We start from the raw sequence: 17,591 nt of genomic DNA, 5'->3' as shown, positions 1-17,591 counted from the left end.
TTGAGATACTAATTTGAATCACCAAGATAAAAGCAACTTTTATAGGCCTAAACAAAGCATTAGTTACATTGATCAGGACTATAATAACTAAAGACTTCCTATTGATGAAGGCTTTTTAAAGCCTAAACTACATTACCTTTTTAAATATTTATCTATAGGCTTACTGCTTAACCATTAGCACCTTAAATTTGGTAGGCCAAAGCCATATGATCCATGCTCTCAGCAATGAATTGTTTAATAATGTTGCTAATAAGGTTGGCCTACGATTACCATACTTTTATAGGACAAAAATACTCAATATAAACAATAAGATGATGATATCATAATTAGTTCATGTCTCTTTATAATGGTCTTGAAAATTCTTTTCAGCAATCACTAGTCAAAAACTGCTAACAGGCAAGTGATATTTTTTAATTTTAATATTGCTTCTGAGAGTTGAGTCATACATTAAGGAGATATAATTGAGCCTCCTTTCATTGATTTTGACTTTTCCACATATTATTATCTTTACTCAAGTTAAATTAGGCTTCTTCTATTAAGCAACAAGTATTGGTCCTACTATCTGCCAGTAGCATCTTTCAGGCATGTCATTTTTTATTTTGAATTCTGGATGACGTTTTTCTTAATATACTATTTTTATTGAGTGATCTGTTTAACACTTTGGCTCACAAGGTATTCACGTTTCTACTTTTTTGTCGATTTCAAATAGTTTTCAACTTTCATTTTCTATTTATGGACATTATTTTCTTATTTCTTTGCCCAAGTGGTTAAAACTAGCTTTCTCTCACTTGATGCATTGAGAATGGACTATCAAGCTTGAATATTATTTGGCATAGAAGTCATGCTTGGTGTATATATTTTCTATCAAAAGTACCTGTGGCATTTTCTTTTAGCCTTGTCTTAGTGGACCTACATTATTGTGGTTGTTTTGAAGCAGGTTGCCTATCTGATGCAATTTGGTTTGTGCCAACAATCTTGTAACCACTAGATTGTTTTCTGTTTATGTATTGCATGACTAAAGGATTTTGGTACATGCCAATCAATCTTACCACTAGACTGTTTTCTTCTAGACTATTTTTTTAACACTCTTATTATGTTTTGCAATTTTACCTATAAATGATTTTATGAATACTACAGATCATCTTTAACCTAGACATTTAAAGTGTCAAACTGTAAAGAAAATTAAGGGACATGCCTACCAAATTTCAAACTTGGGTTTGGTTATATTTTCCTTTAGTTTGAATTTATAGCTAAATCTCATCGCACGAGAGTACATATCATATTATTAACAAAAGAGTTCATGTTTTGTTTTTGGTGCTTGTTTACTTTTGTTCATTTATATCCTTAACATTATCATGAATGGTTCGTAGTTTGGACTTTTTTATTTGTACCATTACAATTTGGTTGTTAAAGTAACATATAGAATAGATTTTGGCACTATAATCAGAGTGCTCGAAGACCACCTTCTCCTTGAGGAGTCTTATATTCCACAATAGAGCCCAATGCTTGGTGGCCCTCCCATGAGTTGTCCCAAAAGTCTAATATGTTGCCCTTTGTAATATTCCACAGAATGTGATTCACAATGATGCTTCTGCACTCCCACATGAACTGCCTAATAGCTGATCACCCAGTCAAAACATAGCTGCAATTCCTATTAAATCATTTGAGTCCTAGTATTTTTTTTATATTACTTTGCACCAATGTTTCTTTGAGCTCTTTAACACTTTCAAGACAAGCTTTTCTCCCAGTGTCAAGTATTGTCAAAATTTGCTTGACAGCTAGGCTCCTATTTCTCTTATTGCAAAAGATACAATCCTAGTTTATTAGAGGGATTCAGTGAGACTTGTTTGAGCCACCTAAAAAACCATTTAAAAATTTCATCTAGCTTTGCCACCGCATTCTTTGTCAAATTTAAACAAGAAATAGAATCGATGGGCACAACACACAACATAGCTTTCAGCATGGTAATGGAGCCAGATAAAGAGAGCCATTACCTTGTATGCATGTCTTTAATGTGCCAAAATAATGAAAACCAATTATCACATCAAAAAATGTGCATAGACCCCCTTGGATTGAAATGGGGAAAAGGTACTTTCTCAGTTGTAACCAAGAACTTAGTTTTGGATTAATCCTCAAGAGAGGTAGAGCTCCATTATGCAAGAAACCAAATCTCTTGTGCCAAAACTGAGACAATTAACCAATCATGTATCAAGGCTTCCCATTTGATCGAATCACCATTCAACTTATAAGGACCCTGTCTTCCAAATACTTCTGGCTAATACTTGACAATGTTGTTGGCTATGATTTTTGATGATAACTTCATGATTGTCAAAATTAGCCACACATATTAAAATTTTTGTAGTTGAAACTAGTATGGACACTGTTGATGATTATGTTACCTCATAATCCCTGACTATTAAGTGAAAATGTATTTTGGTTCTAGAATGAAACAGGAGACTGTAGTACAAAAATTGAAAAGAACATACATACAGGATGAGTTAGGAGAGGTATTAAATTTTAAAATGTTATCCATGTAATCATATATGCTGAGAGTGTAGTATTTGTATTGACCAAAACTTATAAGGAGGAACTTATGGCGAAACTTCAATACCTACTAATACAGAATTGAAATTAAGTCCTACACAACAATGTGTTTGACAATATAGGAGATAATGATGCATGTAAAAGGACCAGAGAGAGGAGAGACAAATATACATGTGGCATTTCACATGGCCCTTTAAGAAAAATAGTTATTTCTATAATCTATTGACCTCCTTTTGTATTTTGGATATGTTTATTGATGATTTATGGCCTCTTTTAGAGAACATACCACTAACATAATTAATAATTTATTATAGTGAGTCAATCTCTACTTGTATGATTTTAGAAAAAAAAAAAACTGATCTGTAAAAGTGAATGAATAACTTGAAATTGGGTAATGATTGGTATTTTTGCAGCTGGCCACTCTAGGGATATGCAATTATTTGCATTTTCTTCAATCTGCATGGTAAATTTATGCTCAATTCCTCAATTTGTTATGTATGAAAAAATGGTTTTTGCTTATCTTCATAAAGAAATCTATTTTAAAATTATATTTGGGTCCAACTAATAACCATCATCTTTAACATTTAATTGCTTAATCAAATCTTGTTAATTTTTGAATCAGAATTGAACTTCTACTTCTAGATATCATTCATCCCTGAGATAGTAAGTGATGACAAGTTCATTGGTTAAACCCGATCACTTATTTCTTTCTAGTTATCTTTATTTTCTAATATTGTCTTATGTCCAATGACTTTTTTGTCTAGTTAATTCTATCAAGCACTAAACTACTGAGTATACAGACCATCTTATTTATTCTGATTCAAATCTCTTCGCTTTACTCCATACTTACGAAAGTTGATCTTATTTGTTGGCACACAACTTCAACATGTGATAGCAAAACTAGCTTTGGACAATGTAGCAATAGATGTAGCTACAGGGACTCAATTGAAGCCTCGTGTTCAACTTTTCTGGTTTGGTAAACCTCAACTTTTGTTGTGGTTGATTCAGTTCATTTCATTTCAAGTAATCAAGATCTTATGGTAGGTGTCCTAAAATTGAAATTTACTTTAAGAACACATGCTTGTCTATGTTGGATTTCAGTAATGTTAATAGAGGCTTTATGTTGATACTATAGAATGCTTTTGAAATGGTAGCATTTGTCTAGTCTTGGGTAAGTTATATTTATAATTGAACTACAAGTTGTTTGAGGTGATCACATGACTGCTTGACACATATGGGTATGAACTACAAATAATTTTCCTAATTTAAACTTAGGCTTTACAAAGTGTACAAGATTATGGTTTAAATTCATGAAAGCAGAATGCTCAGATTTTGTCATTTCAATGTCTGATGTTCCTTTTTCTATTGTGAACTAATTTTATTTTTTTTGGATGAATATTGTGTAATCAAGCTTTAAATAGAGTGAGGAGAGTTTCCTGAGGCACTAGCTTAAAATGGTTCAAGCTTTCACCTCTCTTACTATGAGAGGTTCTTTTTTTTGGTTAATGCATGGAGAAAATTTCTATTTGTTTCTTTGCTTACTGCCCTTTTTTGACAAAGGGTGGGTATTTCTTGAGGCATCCTTGAAAGCTAGTTAAGGTTGGCTTTCAACAACTTCTTCTAGCTCATATTATAGTGTAGAGAATAAGTCAGGAATAAGTGGCAATGAATTAGTATATGGTTTTAGCAAGCTGATAATATATCCACAAGAAACTATGATTTATTTTTAGTCATAAATAACCATGAATTAGTCTTAAGAATTCTTAGGACATGCTTATCCTTTTCTCTGGTGTGAAAGGCTTCATGGAGCCTAAAAATTGTGTTACTGATTCACTCATATTGCAGCCTAGATCCAAGACCAGTTTGTACATAGACTGGGTACTGACATAGTTCTCTTGTGGATTTGGCTAGGACCTACAAAATAGACTCGAATTTACTGGGTATATTCTATAACATACTCTTTCTTGAAATATATTCCAAACTTATGGGTCATCTGGACACTTTTGTGATGCATTTACTTTTTAGAATTGCCTTGAACAACACAATCACTCATCTGCATTTTATTGAAAGCAAGAAGCTCAAGCACATAAGGCATTCTACTTCATAAAACATCCTTATGCACAAGAGCTTTAAGCTTCGAAGTATGTTTTCCATTGTGTTGTAGATGATTATGTGGTTAAAGCTTACAAGTAAAATACACTCTCAATTCTATAAGATTATAGTTGCCAATTTGAACTACTTTACTAATGTTCTAGACTTTGTAGCTCATTGGTTATGCTTCTCTTTCATGCTAGGCTAGAAGTTATCTCCATTCATGATAACGAATATTCATCTTATATACTTTTAGTTCCTTTGTTTTGTGATGCTCTTAAAACTCTGGAGACATTTTTGTCTCAATCATTTATCATGACAATTTTCTATCCAATGTTAATTATGTTGGTCAGTTTGTCATAGGCCATAATGAAGTAGCCTTTTTAATATTTTGAACATGAGTTTAAATTGAGTGCAAAAAGTAAGTTATCAGCTTAGGATTGTCATTTGAGAGTTCATTCTCCTAATATGTTATTCAGTAATATAGACAACTATAATCGGAACCATGTATTTTAATGCATGCATTGTCATTAGAGATGAAGTGGGGCTAGCCCTTGACACTGTTGGGAATGAGGTTTTGGAAACTACTGCCAAGATAGTATTGAAAAAAGATTCAATAACAATAGTTAGTGATGGAATGACTCAGGAGGCTGTTGAGAGAAGAGTTAATCAAATTAGGAGCATGATTGAGGTATGCCTTCTTGTCTCTGTGTGTGTGTTCTTCAGGCCTTAACATGGAATATTAGTCTTATGCTTTGTAATTAGAGAACTTTAGTTTTATTCTTTATGTTATTCCTCCTTTTTCTGCACCTAGTATCTCATCATGGTTAACACCCTATCTTTTTTTGATCATATCAATCAATTCGTAAAGAATAACTCATTAGAGATTTGTGCTATTGTCAACCTAACTTGTAGAATGTATTTGACAATTAAATATTTTCTTTATTTCTAGATTTATGAACAAGATTATGATAAATAAAAATTGAATGAAAGGATTGCTAAACTATCTAGGGGAGTTGTAGTTATACAACTGAAGTTATTGAAATGTGTCTAGTCTTCTGTAGTGTTTCACTGTTAAATACTTCTCTGAGTAATAGATAAATTTTGTCAATGATAAAGTCTTGACTAGTAATTCTTATAAATTGTAATGTCTCTCTCCTATTTCCAAAATTATTTATGATCTATTCTCCAAACAATTTATTTGTGATATAAATACTTAATTTTTTGATTTACGTATGGTTTGCTAGTGTACTTTGATTGTTGTGGTTTTCTCAATATAGGCAATGCCACATAATATATTTATAGCTAAGCCACTTGTAAATGGATGTAGTGCACTTCCAAATTTATTTAAATACCAAAGTGTGTAATAGAAACTCTTATTATTTTTCTTCAGCAAGGTAAATATTAGAAAGCTTGCCTACCATAACACCACCCAAGTCAGGTTATAATTTTTGAGAACCGAAATATGACTAAACAATTCTCGATTCCACTTCACAAATGCATCATTTGATTTATAATCACTTGTAGAAATTAAAATACTATTTGTGATATATATTTTTAGCATATTTCTTAATCCTCATCTTTAGTTATGTGCATCTCTTGTCTGCCTATAAAGTTGGACTTTTCCCTTCATTTGTTATGATTTTTGAGTCTATGATATAAAGCCTGTGATATAATAGGTGTTTCTTTGGTCAGTTCTTTTTTTATTATTGATGGTATTTTCCTTTTCTCTGATTTCTTCCAATCAATATTTCTCTTTTCATGATTACCCAAGGATATATCTCTATGTGCAAGTTAAGTTTTATTGTAGTGTCAAGGGAACAACTGCATATCTTTGGTTCGAAGTGTCAAATGGATAGAAAACCATTGAATCACTGGCCTTGCATCGAACTTGAGAATCAGCATGGGGAAAAAAATGTCATCTATTTCTAATTCTAATCAAAGGTAGTATTTTATGATGACTTTTAATGTCTCTTTTGCATATGGTACCCTGTGGTGATACATAACATAATTAATTGTACTTGGCACAAATACAAATGTCAGTTTCACTACCATTTCTGTTAACAATATATTTGTTGTGCTCATAATCAATGTCCCTTACTAATGTTTTTCATCCTAATTGTATAAACTTGTATAAGTCTTTTCTTGTGAACCATATTGAATTAAAGGATACTTTTCCTTGAATAGGGCTGTTATGATGGGACTAATGCTTCATGCAAAAGGTTGACATTTAATTGAAAAGTCACAATATAAAGAGGCTCTTGAAATACTTTCCATGGGAGAGGTATCTAGTGCATAGACAAGCATTTGTAGGAGAAGCATTTCCAGTGAACATAGATGTTGCATAGACAAGCATTTCTAGTAAACATGGATGTTGTAGTTGGTGTCCCTTACCATTTGGCTTGCCCTTATCAATGTGATTGTAGCATCTAATGTAATAGTAATAAGTTGTAATTGAACTAAAAATTTATTTATATGCTTGTGACAGATGACTAATTCAATCACAATAACCATGATTGAAGTTTCCCATTGCAGTCTAGGAAAGTTCACACTAACCTACTTTGGCATCGTTTGAAGGTTGACAGATGGGGAAGTCATGGATGTACGAACTTTTTGTAATGACTTTATTCATCTGGGTCACAACATTAGAGTCTTTTTATATGATGATTTATTGTCAATCATGTCCATTTTCTACCAACCAATTCATATTCTACAAATTTGAGACATTGGAACTTTTTTGGATGTGCAAGCCATCGGAGCATACTGTAGGGAGGATGACGAACTTATTCTCAATAGTAAGACTTAGGCAAGTGATAAAATTTTTAAAATCTTAACATGTGGTTGTTCAAATTCTGTATCTCCTAAATGATTTCCTTTTAGCATATAACTTGTTGTGCATAGTTGCCAAGTTCGCTTATTGTATTAGGCATATTAATGAAGAAGCATATTAGTTACTATCGGTGTTTATGATAGTTTGATTAGTTACTGTCGATGTTTTTCAGGAATTCTATAAAATAGTTCACATGCCTTGCACATGATATGACATTTTGCATGCATCCTACACTCTCTCATCTGACTGATGATGGATTATGGAGAGTGATCTAAAACGATGATGCTAAAAAACACACAATCAAATCCAAAATGAACTTACATTGCAAATGGATTGTGGAAATCTGATATTCTTGATTTTTCATGCATGTCTACCAGGACAATCACAACTTGAACATATAAAATATATATGTTCAAGTTGTGATTTTCCTAGTAGACATGCATGCAAAATCAAGAATATCATATTTTCACAATCCATTTGCAATGCAAATTCATTTTGGATTTGATTGTGTGTTTTTTAGCATCATCGTTTCAGATCACTCTCCATAATCCATCATTAGCTGGATGAGAGAGTGTAGGATGCATGCAAAATGTCATATCATATGCAAGGCATGTGAACTATTTTATAGAATGCCTGAAAAAAATTTACACCCAGGCATTGGTCAAAATTTCTACCTTCATTGGTCAAAATTTTTGACCTTCATCGATCGAAATTCTACCTTTATTGGTCGAAATTTCTACCTTTATTGGTCAAGATTTTCTACCTTCATTGGTCAAAATTTCTACCTTTATTGGTCAAAAATTTCTTCCTTCATTGGTCAAAATTTCTACCTTTATTGTTCAAAATTTTCTACCTTCATTCGTCAAAATTTTGACCAATTCCTGGCCAAACTTGCACCATGGCTATGGAAGTTTTTTGACCAACGTATTGGTCAAAATTTTGACCAAACAACAAGTTGGTCAAAATTTTGATTGAAAAATTTCCAACCAATGGGTTGGTCAAATTTGGTCAAAGTTTGGTCAAAAATTGGGTCAAAATTTCAACCAATAATGGTCAAAAAATGGTCTCAAATGTACTAGTGACTTGCTAAAACTTTATCACTTGCTAGTTTGGGAAGAGTACCATCCACATATTGTGAAACTCCATTATGCATTAAGTGATACCGCATTTTGATGGACCATGTATCATAATTATGTGGACTTAATTTTGGAAAGTTAAAGTTGCCCATAATGTAGAAAATGAAATAAAATTGTAGAAAAGAGAGAACACAACACCAAGAACACCCCCCCCCCCCCCCTTTCACTAAATCAATAAACCCCCCCAAAATAGATGCTTTGGGCACTTTATTAGTAGTGTGATTAAAATGCCCACTTGCCAATTTTGGCCTTCATGGACTTTTGATTTTTCTTGTTACAACCTCTAGAAGGATTACAAATCTAGAACTTTATAATGCGCTACAATTCTGAAGTAATACAAAGAAAAGAAAATCCATATTTTTGAAAGGGACACTTTTTGTCCACACAACACTACAATTTTATTATAGATCTAGAAAGTAGACAAAAAATAACAGACTTTCAAAAAAAAATAGAACCTATTTTCGACTCCAAATGTGCCCACATAAAGCGTTTGAAGTTGCAAAATGTAGGATTATGTAGGTACAATCACCAAAAAGTAAAAATTCTAACAAATCCATGCACCAAAACTAGAAAAAATTTGCACCACTAAAATTTTTAGGAAATTCTATCCAATTTCAAAAAAAATTACACCTGATTTGGAGCCTTAATGTTTGAGTTATGGCCTCCCGAAGTTGAACTGCTAAATCTAAAATCAATCTGTAGAGGGGTTGCATCAGCAAAAGATAGGGTTAAATTTGATAGTCATACAGTCATTGTAGCTATTCAAATTTGGCCAGGAATGACAGTCAGATGATCGTCAATTTTAGACCAGTGTACTTGATGATGTCAGTGCACCTTGCCCCTGTTGTCGTACTGCTGGATGTGCTTACAATGGATAGTTGATGTGGTCAATGTAGGTGATGTGAATGTCCACACAGAGGCTAACTAGATGTTGCATTGGCAATTAGGATGATGACTATGCTAGCAGGCTAGCCTAATGTAATGTCACCACGTGTCTTTTTTGGCGTTGCATGGAGGATATAGATGGTGATGCATGTCCCTTTTGGCTGAGCTAGATTTCAAAATAGTGGTTGTCAAAAATCAATTTTGATATCATCAGAATACCTCATGAGCCACTGTAGCTTTAAAAAAATTGGTGCTAGACTATGGGGAATAATCTCGCATTGATGGGATTAATAGTCTATGAACTGTATAAGACTTTGTGTGTGCTAATTGAAATCAAATGAAAAGCGTTCTCACTGTTGAAAAGAAGGGACAACTAGTGGGGTTCTTGTTTTCTTACCACCAAATTATGTGAATTTGGTCGCTACTTTGTGGTACAGCCCAAAATTTGAATATTGAGCCCACAGAATTAATAAAAAGCCCTGTGAAATAAATAAACAACCTCCAAAATTGTAGAGCTAGGATCTGACAGCTCGATTCTGCAAAAAAAAATTCTCTATGAATACCTGACTGAGTGTGCAATTATTCTAAAAAATAAAATCCAAAAATAATAATTGTAGAGATAAATTAAAATGATTTAGATCCGAAAATATAATTAGATAGATCTAAAAATGACCATATCCAAACACAAATCGGGGCTTTCGAGTTCTGATTTGCAAAATTTTTTTGCCTTACGATCAATTTTAGCCTAGTAGAGGAAAATTTATAATCAATCTTCACCAAATTGATGCTCTGAACACAATAGTGAGGTCAAATTTGGCTCTAGATGCTTCCAATTTTTGCAGATTCTCTGAATTTGGGTGGAGGTGTTGAAGCATGAACGGTCTCAAACGGCTATGTGCAAAGAATCTCCTCAAGCTCCAATACCATGTAAAAATTTGGCTTAGGCCAGAATTCACTCAAGAACTAAGAACTCAACACAAGCACAATAGTAGACCAATAGAGAGTATGATCAGAATGATGATACTCATTAAATATGCCATATATGCCATATAAGCATGTACACACACACACACAAGTAGATCCTATATATAAAGGCCTCTAAGATGAATCTAGAATGTGTCTAGAATGTACTAGGAGATAAGCATGACAACTAAGCACATATCCTCCACAATAAGAGGATAAGTAGGATGAGGTGTCTAGAATGTTGTAGACACCATGTGCTCTACTGAAGTGCTTACTCCAAAGTGTAGACAACTTGTGCATAATTAGAGTGCAAACTCCTATGTTGTCAACATGACAACTCACAAGGGTGCGCATGCTCCTAGGAGACTAATAAATAAATAATAAAATATGCATTAACCTAAGTAAACTTAAGTAAGTGTAAATAGTAAATACTTATTTACACCAACAATCCTCCACCATGAATATACCTGGTAACAACATCTCATCCCTTCTACATGAAGAAAAATCAGCAAATCATGTGACTTAGGACATAGACAACCCAAATCCAAGCCACCAATTTGAATAGGTGTTAATAATTAAATAACAATGGGCAAAGACAACCCATATCCAAGCCATAAATGCAACCTATAAGTATAGACCACTTACAACACTACACAACTTGTAGACCTATCAAGTCATCATACATATCCAAACCAACACACTGATAACCATATCATCATGAGATTAATTTGAAATATGAACTAAGTATACAATGACATCAATTCTAAAATATCCATTGCCATAAACTCACATTGTTACCATAGTCAATATATATCATAAACTATTCAGATCAATATATCACTAAATAAATCATGCCAAACCTGCACCAAATCTGAGCTAATGTGTAGAGCTCTGAAGAGCTTTTTGTTGACTACTCGAAGTCCAAAAACTGACTATGTATGCCCAAGTTATGCCCTAATTTGTGCTCTAGATAAAAAAATGTCTAACTTTTAGGCTTTTAAAACCTAACAAAATATCAAAATCATAGAATAAAACCTACACCAATTTGTAGTGCTCTAAATTAGCTTTCCAACACCTATAAAAATTCTAAAATCTAATAGCTTGAGAGAAAGTTATGGTCGTTTTACTATAACAGTCTTTTTACCATTTTCACTATGATTTTTTTTTTTTTTGGTGACAAAAATTTTGACGGGAATAAATTTGATAGCCATCATAAGCTAAAACTAAAAAATTCTTTCATTTCTTCTGAACATGGTCAAACTAGGGAAAATTATATATCAAATAAAATTAATGAAAAAACCAAGTCAGATCTAATGGTGAGGTCTGTTTTTACCCATGAGATCATTTTTGCAAGCTACCCCCTAAAACCCTCAATTAAATGAAACATCCAAAAGATCCATTTTCACCAATAATTTCACATGACCAAATCTTTTAACATCCCATCATAACAGCAAACCCAAAACCCTTAGATCTGCAATAAATCACTCATATATCTTGCCCTTTCTTTTATCCTCTCATGCATTCCCATGGATTCAATCTAGGGTTACAACAACACAACCATAGCTCTGATACCAATTGTAAGAAAACTTAGCAACAAGGAATATAACATACCCATAAAAGTGTGACACAAGATATACCCTGGGAAACCCTCATTGAGGGAAAAACCTAGCCACCAAAAGCATCCATCACCATGTGTTATTTAACAAAAATACCATTGTAATACAACCATGGAAGCCTTCAAAGTCATAGCCACAATCGAGAAATTCATGTAAACAAGCATGAATACATGCATCCCATGCCATGCTTCCAACCTTCACAAATGCTCCTTTGGCTAACCTGTCAAGCCTTGCTTGAATCTTGCCTTTTTTCTTCTCCTTATCACACCAACAAATACCCTTGTGCTACTTATATAGTAGCAAGTCCCACAAAACTACCAAGCGGTATTACATAAACCATGTGCTCCCTAACCTACTGACCCGACAATCAATATTGGGCATTTATTTCTTTTCCAAAATATTAAATAATTACATAAAATATTAATTCATACACTGTTTTCCAACTCATAGACACATTGAAAACTAGTACAAACAAATTCTAGAATTTTCTAAAGATTTCTAGAGTTTTTCGACTACAATTTTCTAGAGTTTTCTAGAAAAAGAACTTGCAAGGTTGAGACACAAATCTCAAAAAATATCTAATCTAATCTCTTGCAAAAATCAAAATGAATAATAGACCCCTCTACCCTCTATATACCTACTCAAGATATCTATTGGATATATGTTGAAGTGATAGGGCCAGAAGTGGGAGATTTACATACTAACAATTTACAATAACAAATGAGTGGGAGCATGATATCCTGCAAATGACAATAATAATGAAATGAGGCAATACAAAAGATCGATTGAAATGGAAGTGGAATTTAGCTTGGCTCCAATTGATCTATTGAATAGTTTAGTGCCATATGTCTAGTACACATATAAGGATGGATTGAAAATGGACTCTAAAGGAAGAGACAAGGACTATGCATATATCTTTTCCAACATGGTACCCATTGATCTTTCAAATAATCGATTGAATAGGGATGGTCGGTTTTCTTTAGGAAAGTTAAGGGGTTGAAGGTGCTCAACCTTTCTATGAACAATCTATATGGTACCATTCCAAATAGTATTGCACAATTGAGTTGGTTGGAATCATTAGTCTTTTCAAAAAATGACTTTCAGAACATATTCTAGATCTTGGTTCTTTGAGTTACTTGGGAGCTCTCAACTTTTCTAACAACAATCTTTCAGGGAGTATACCACAAGGACACATGAAAACATTCACTAATTCATCATATTTAAATAATCCAAATTTATGGGGATGTCCACTTGCAAAGAAATGTCAATCGCTAGAATTTGCTCTAGGTCCTCCTATTTCTATATTTGTTAATGAAGAAAAACAAAGCAAAGAAAGTGTGTGGTATTGGATTGGAGTTGGACTATCATATGGAGCAGGCTTTGTAGTAGTGGTTGTATTTATTGTATTGAAAAGGAAATGGGGGCATATGTACTGCAAGGGGTAATTTGACGATATGAAAGTTTATATTTTCTATTGATCTTAATCAATATAAATATATTGTAGTTTTTTTAAAGGTATTCAATTGATTGTTCTAAATTATTAAATTTTATTATCTTTTTGTTTTGTGGTTTTGTAGATCTAAGAACTATTGTAAGTATTAAATTAATGTATATGAACAATTTTATGATTGAGTAAAATAGTTTACGACATGGTGCCTAGGCTATGCTTTATCAATTGGGTTGTCTATGTCATCTTTTTCTCTCTCACTGAGGTCTATGATGCTACCACAAACCTGCCAAAGTGTTTTACAATATCAGATGTTGGTTTGTTATGGAATTGTAAGCACTATGAAAGTAATACAAATTCTTTCAGTGTTACTTTTCTCCTCTCTATGACTGGTATACATAATGTTTGTTGTAGAAAAATGGAGATAATTTTGATATGCTGTTATACTTTCTGAATTCGATTATATAAGAATTTTCAATATCAATGTTCCTAATCACACTATATCATCATCAGAATACAAAAGAGTAATAAAAGAAGAAGACAACCCTACAATTGATTACACTGACTACCGATGACAATAATTTAGGTCTGCTTTGAATTGAAAAAGATTATTTTATTAGCATTTTTAAATAATTAATTACATTTGTACACATTCTAGGAATCACTCAAGAAAATGCAACACCACCCAAAAAATGTCATGATGATGAAGATTCAATGAGTGGTTGTAAGAATGCACATAAAAACATTCCACAGGTATTTGGCCTTTAACCCATGTTTGTATGTAATTATACTTAAAAATGTAGTCCTTTATTGTTAGTAGTTGTTTTTCACCCACGTATATCTCACGACTGATTTTATTTAAATGTTGGTATAATTGCCTAAAACCGTCTGTAACATCAACTAGTACTTTCATAATTCATGACAAAGGGAAAGACTGACTTTCCTCGAATCCTTTATACTAACTTCCTCTCTCCTTACCCTACCAAATCATCGAAACACTATAATGACTCCCATGGCAAAGCAATTTGTGTTTACTATCATTATTCCCCTATTTTCACAATAGATGTATTGACCACCTTCTATTCAAGGCAGACCTTAATTCCTCTGAGATGTAGAGTAGGTTTTGTAACAGCAGTTGTATTTATTGTATTGAAAAAGAAATTGAGGGACTTGGTTCCAATTTGATAATATCGAAGTTTATATTTTATTAGAATAAATATATTGTAGTTATTTTTCAAGGCTATTTAGTTGATTATTAATTTTTAAAATTTTTCTTTCAAGTAAAGGTGACAAGTTACCATACTAAATCTATTTATGTGAAAAACTGGTTTGAGGGTTCAAGGAGGCAAAACTAGTAAAACCTCCTTTCCCTGCCAAATTACAACTGAAATGCACCCCCAAACAATACCACATGGGTCAAATTAGCCTAAAAAGGGATGTCAAACTATTGAGGTTGCAAGCTCATTAGCCAAATTTTCTGAAAGGTGACAACCCTGAAATAACCCATAGATATTATCTTTGTCAAATACATTGGAGCCAAACTCTAGGCCTGCCCCCAAGTTGGCTAAAAAATCAGCAAATTGGTCAGCTTCCCTGAAGCAATGACTAATTTTAAACTCCTCAAACCTCGACAAAAGCTTCCAAACTTTGCCTAATACATATTGAAGATCTCAACTAACCACCTTTTTTTAGGACAATGCTGAAGTAACAATCTAAGAGTCACCTTCAATGTGCAGTTTTGAAATCCCTAGAGATAATGCTAGTTTAACACCATCCCTGAGAGCTCTTACCTCTACTAGGTTGTTAGTCCCATCCAAAGCTTGCAAGACAAAGCTTTTAAAATATGACCATGACGATCCCTAAGGACACAACCACCACCTAATCTGCCTGGGTTCCCTTTAGATGCAAAAAGGAAAAGAAGGGGCTTCCCATTTAGCTTGTTTATAGATCTCAACCTTAGGTTTATTGCCAACTAACACGCCCTTAAAAGGAATAGAAATCAGCAGCCATTTATTTAGGATTAAGCCATCAGCAAATGAGAATGTAGAGGATAAGTTCTTAGTCCTTAAAGTAAAAGCATTGACATTTTCTGAGATAGATTTATCAATTTACTGATACACCCTATCCACCGAAGAGAATTCCTCCCTGAATATTCATCTATTTCTATCCCACCAAATCCCTCAAATAATAGATGATGGAGCAATTCTCCATATCTCTGCAAAAAAAAGAGCCCTTGTGAGGGAGAGGCCAACCCACCAGCAATTGAGATAAAGAGTTAGGAATTGGATGATACCAACCAAGTCTGTCAACGAATCTCATCCAACACTCATGAATGAAGTCACATGACAGAAGAAGATGTGTAGCATTCTCCCACTTCTTACCACATAGGACACAAAAGAAACTATTAGTGATATGCAGTCATTGAAGTCTATCTGAAGTGAGGATTCTATTTTGAAGAGCCAACCAAAGAAAAGCCTCTAGCCTCTGGAAGAACAACATCATGCCAAGAAAACTTAAATTTCCTTTCATGAGCAATATTTTTCCCATCAATAAGGTCCCGTTTGGTTGCTGGCATAGGAATAGAAAATTAGAATAGAAAAATGGAATGGGAATGGGAATAGAAATAAGCAATTCCAATCATGTTTGGTGCACTTGGAATTCGACTGGGAATATGTTAATCTATTGTTTGGTTGTAAAAAAATAGAATAGGAATAAGGTTAAGTTTTGTATTTTAAAAAACATTTTTTCTAATTTTTTTTTTAATTTATTATTTTTTTAGTTAATTCATTTTCATTTTCATTTTTTTAAACAAATAGATATAATTTTAAAAAATGTTATTTAAAAAATTTTAAAAAAAAATTCAAAAAGTAAGTAAAAAAAAAAAAAAATTCAAAAAAAAAAAATTAAATTTTTTTTTTTTTTTTTTCAAAAATTGTAAAAAATAAAATAAAATATTTTTAATGGAAAATCGGAATGGGAATGGAAATGGCCTATTCCAATAACAGATTTTTTTGTGCTCATTTTAGGGGCAAAATTGGAATATGTCTTCCTATTCCCAATTCCGATTGAGCTTACCAAACAGCGAATATAAAACATATTATAATTTCGTTTTCCTATTCCACTCATATTCCAGCAACCAAACGGAGCCTAAGAAATTGATACCCTTCCTTGACTGAGTATTGTCCACTTCCACTTCTGCCCCAAATCAGTCTATCACTCTCATCATTACAGCATAGAGATCTTTGGTTCAAAACATTCAGAAGCTCTGTCTTTTGTATCTAAAGTATAGGCAGTGCCGAGAAATCTTTTCAATTGATTATTACGCCGAAGGCGTACCTATACTAAAGTGAACAACCTCACTTTTGAAATCGACGGTTCGTACCGTACAAAGGGAGTGCAAGACGATTGAAGGTGTATAGTCCGTTGATTTTTTCCCTCACTCTATGACCATTTGTTTGGAGAGAATGTGGGCCCTGAGAACGCATTTTTCGGACCTACTTTTCTTTATTCTAAATCGTTGAAACTGCTTCTCATGCCAGTTTTCACCGTGAGCCATCGATATTAGTCAACATCCCCATTGGCATGTGAAGGAAAACTTGGTTGATGTCGAATGGAAATAATGTATCTCAAATGCAAGAGAGGCTTTGGTTCAGAACAAGCCCAAAACTCAGGCTACTATACAGATTCAACTTGAGACGAAGCTCAACACGACACTCTTTCATTTCCCTTCTTTGCACCAACCATAGTTTTCCTTTGATTATGCAAATGTGCTAAAATATAAATGGCTGAGAATAATTTCAGACAGAAAAAATTATATTATCACTTGCAGCCACGTGGGCACTTCTTACTGGTTCAATGCCATACTTCTTTAACTATAAGTTGAAAAATCTCCTTTGCATGATATTAAACATTTTGTCAAACTTATTATTCCATTTGCATTCATTGCATTCATGTTCCGGCATACTACTTTCATTGAGGTCAATCTTTTTCTAATTTAGATCATGATTTTCTTTCCCTAAATAGAGTTCCTGTAATGATTAAAAAGAATTGAAAAAAAATAAGGCTCTATACAATAATTT

General features: G+C 33.1%; 1 pseudogene; it reads right to left on the bottom strand.

The window, feature by feature from the left end:
- LOC149544907 (glutamate--tRNA ligase, cytoplasmic-like) overlaps positions 1 to 17,068 on the bottom strand; it is a 55,039-nt pseudogene extending 37,971 nt beyond the window's left edge.
- Between the last annotated feature and the right edge of the window lie 523 nt (positions 17,069 to 17,591).

The sequence above is a fragment of the Cupressus sempervirens genome, chromosome 8 (assembly GCF_028749045.1).
Source record: "Cupressus sempervirens isolate cs-2001-9-10 chromosome 8, ASM2874904v1, whole genome shotgun sequence".
NCBI lineage: Eukaryota > Viridiplantae > Streptophyta > Pinopsida > Cupressales > Cupressaceae > Cupressus > Cupressus sempervirens.
This window is presented reverse-complemented; position numbering and strand designations above follow the sequence as displayed.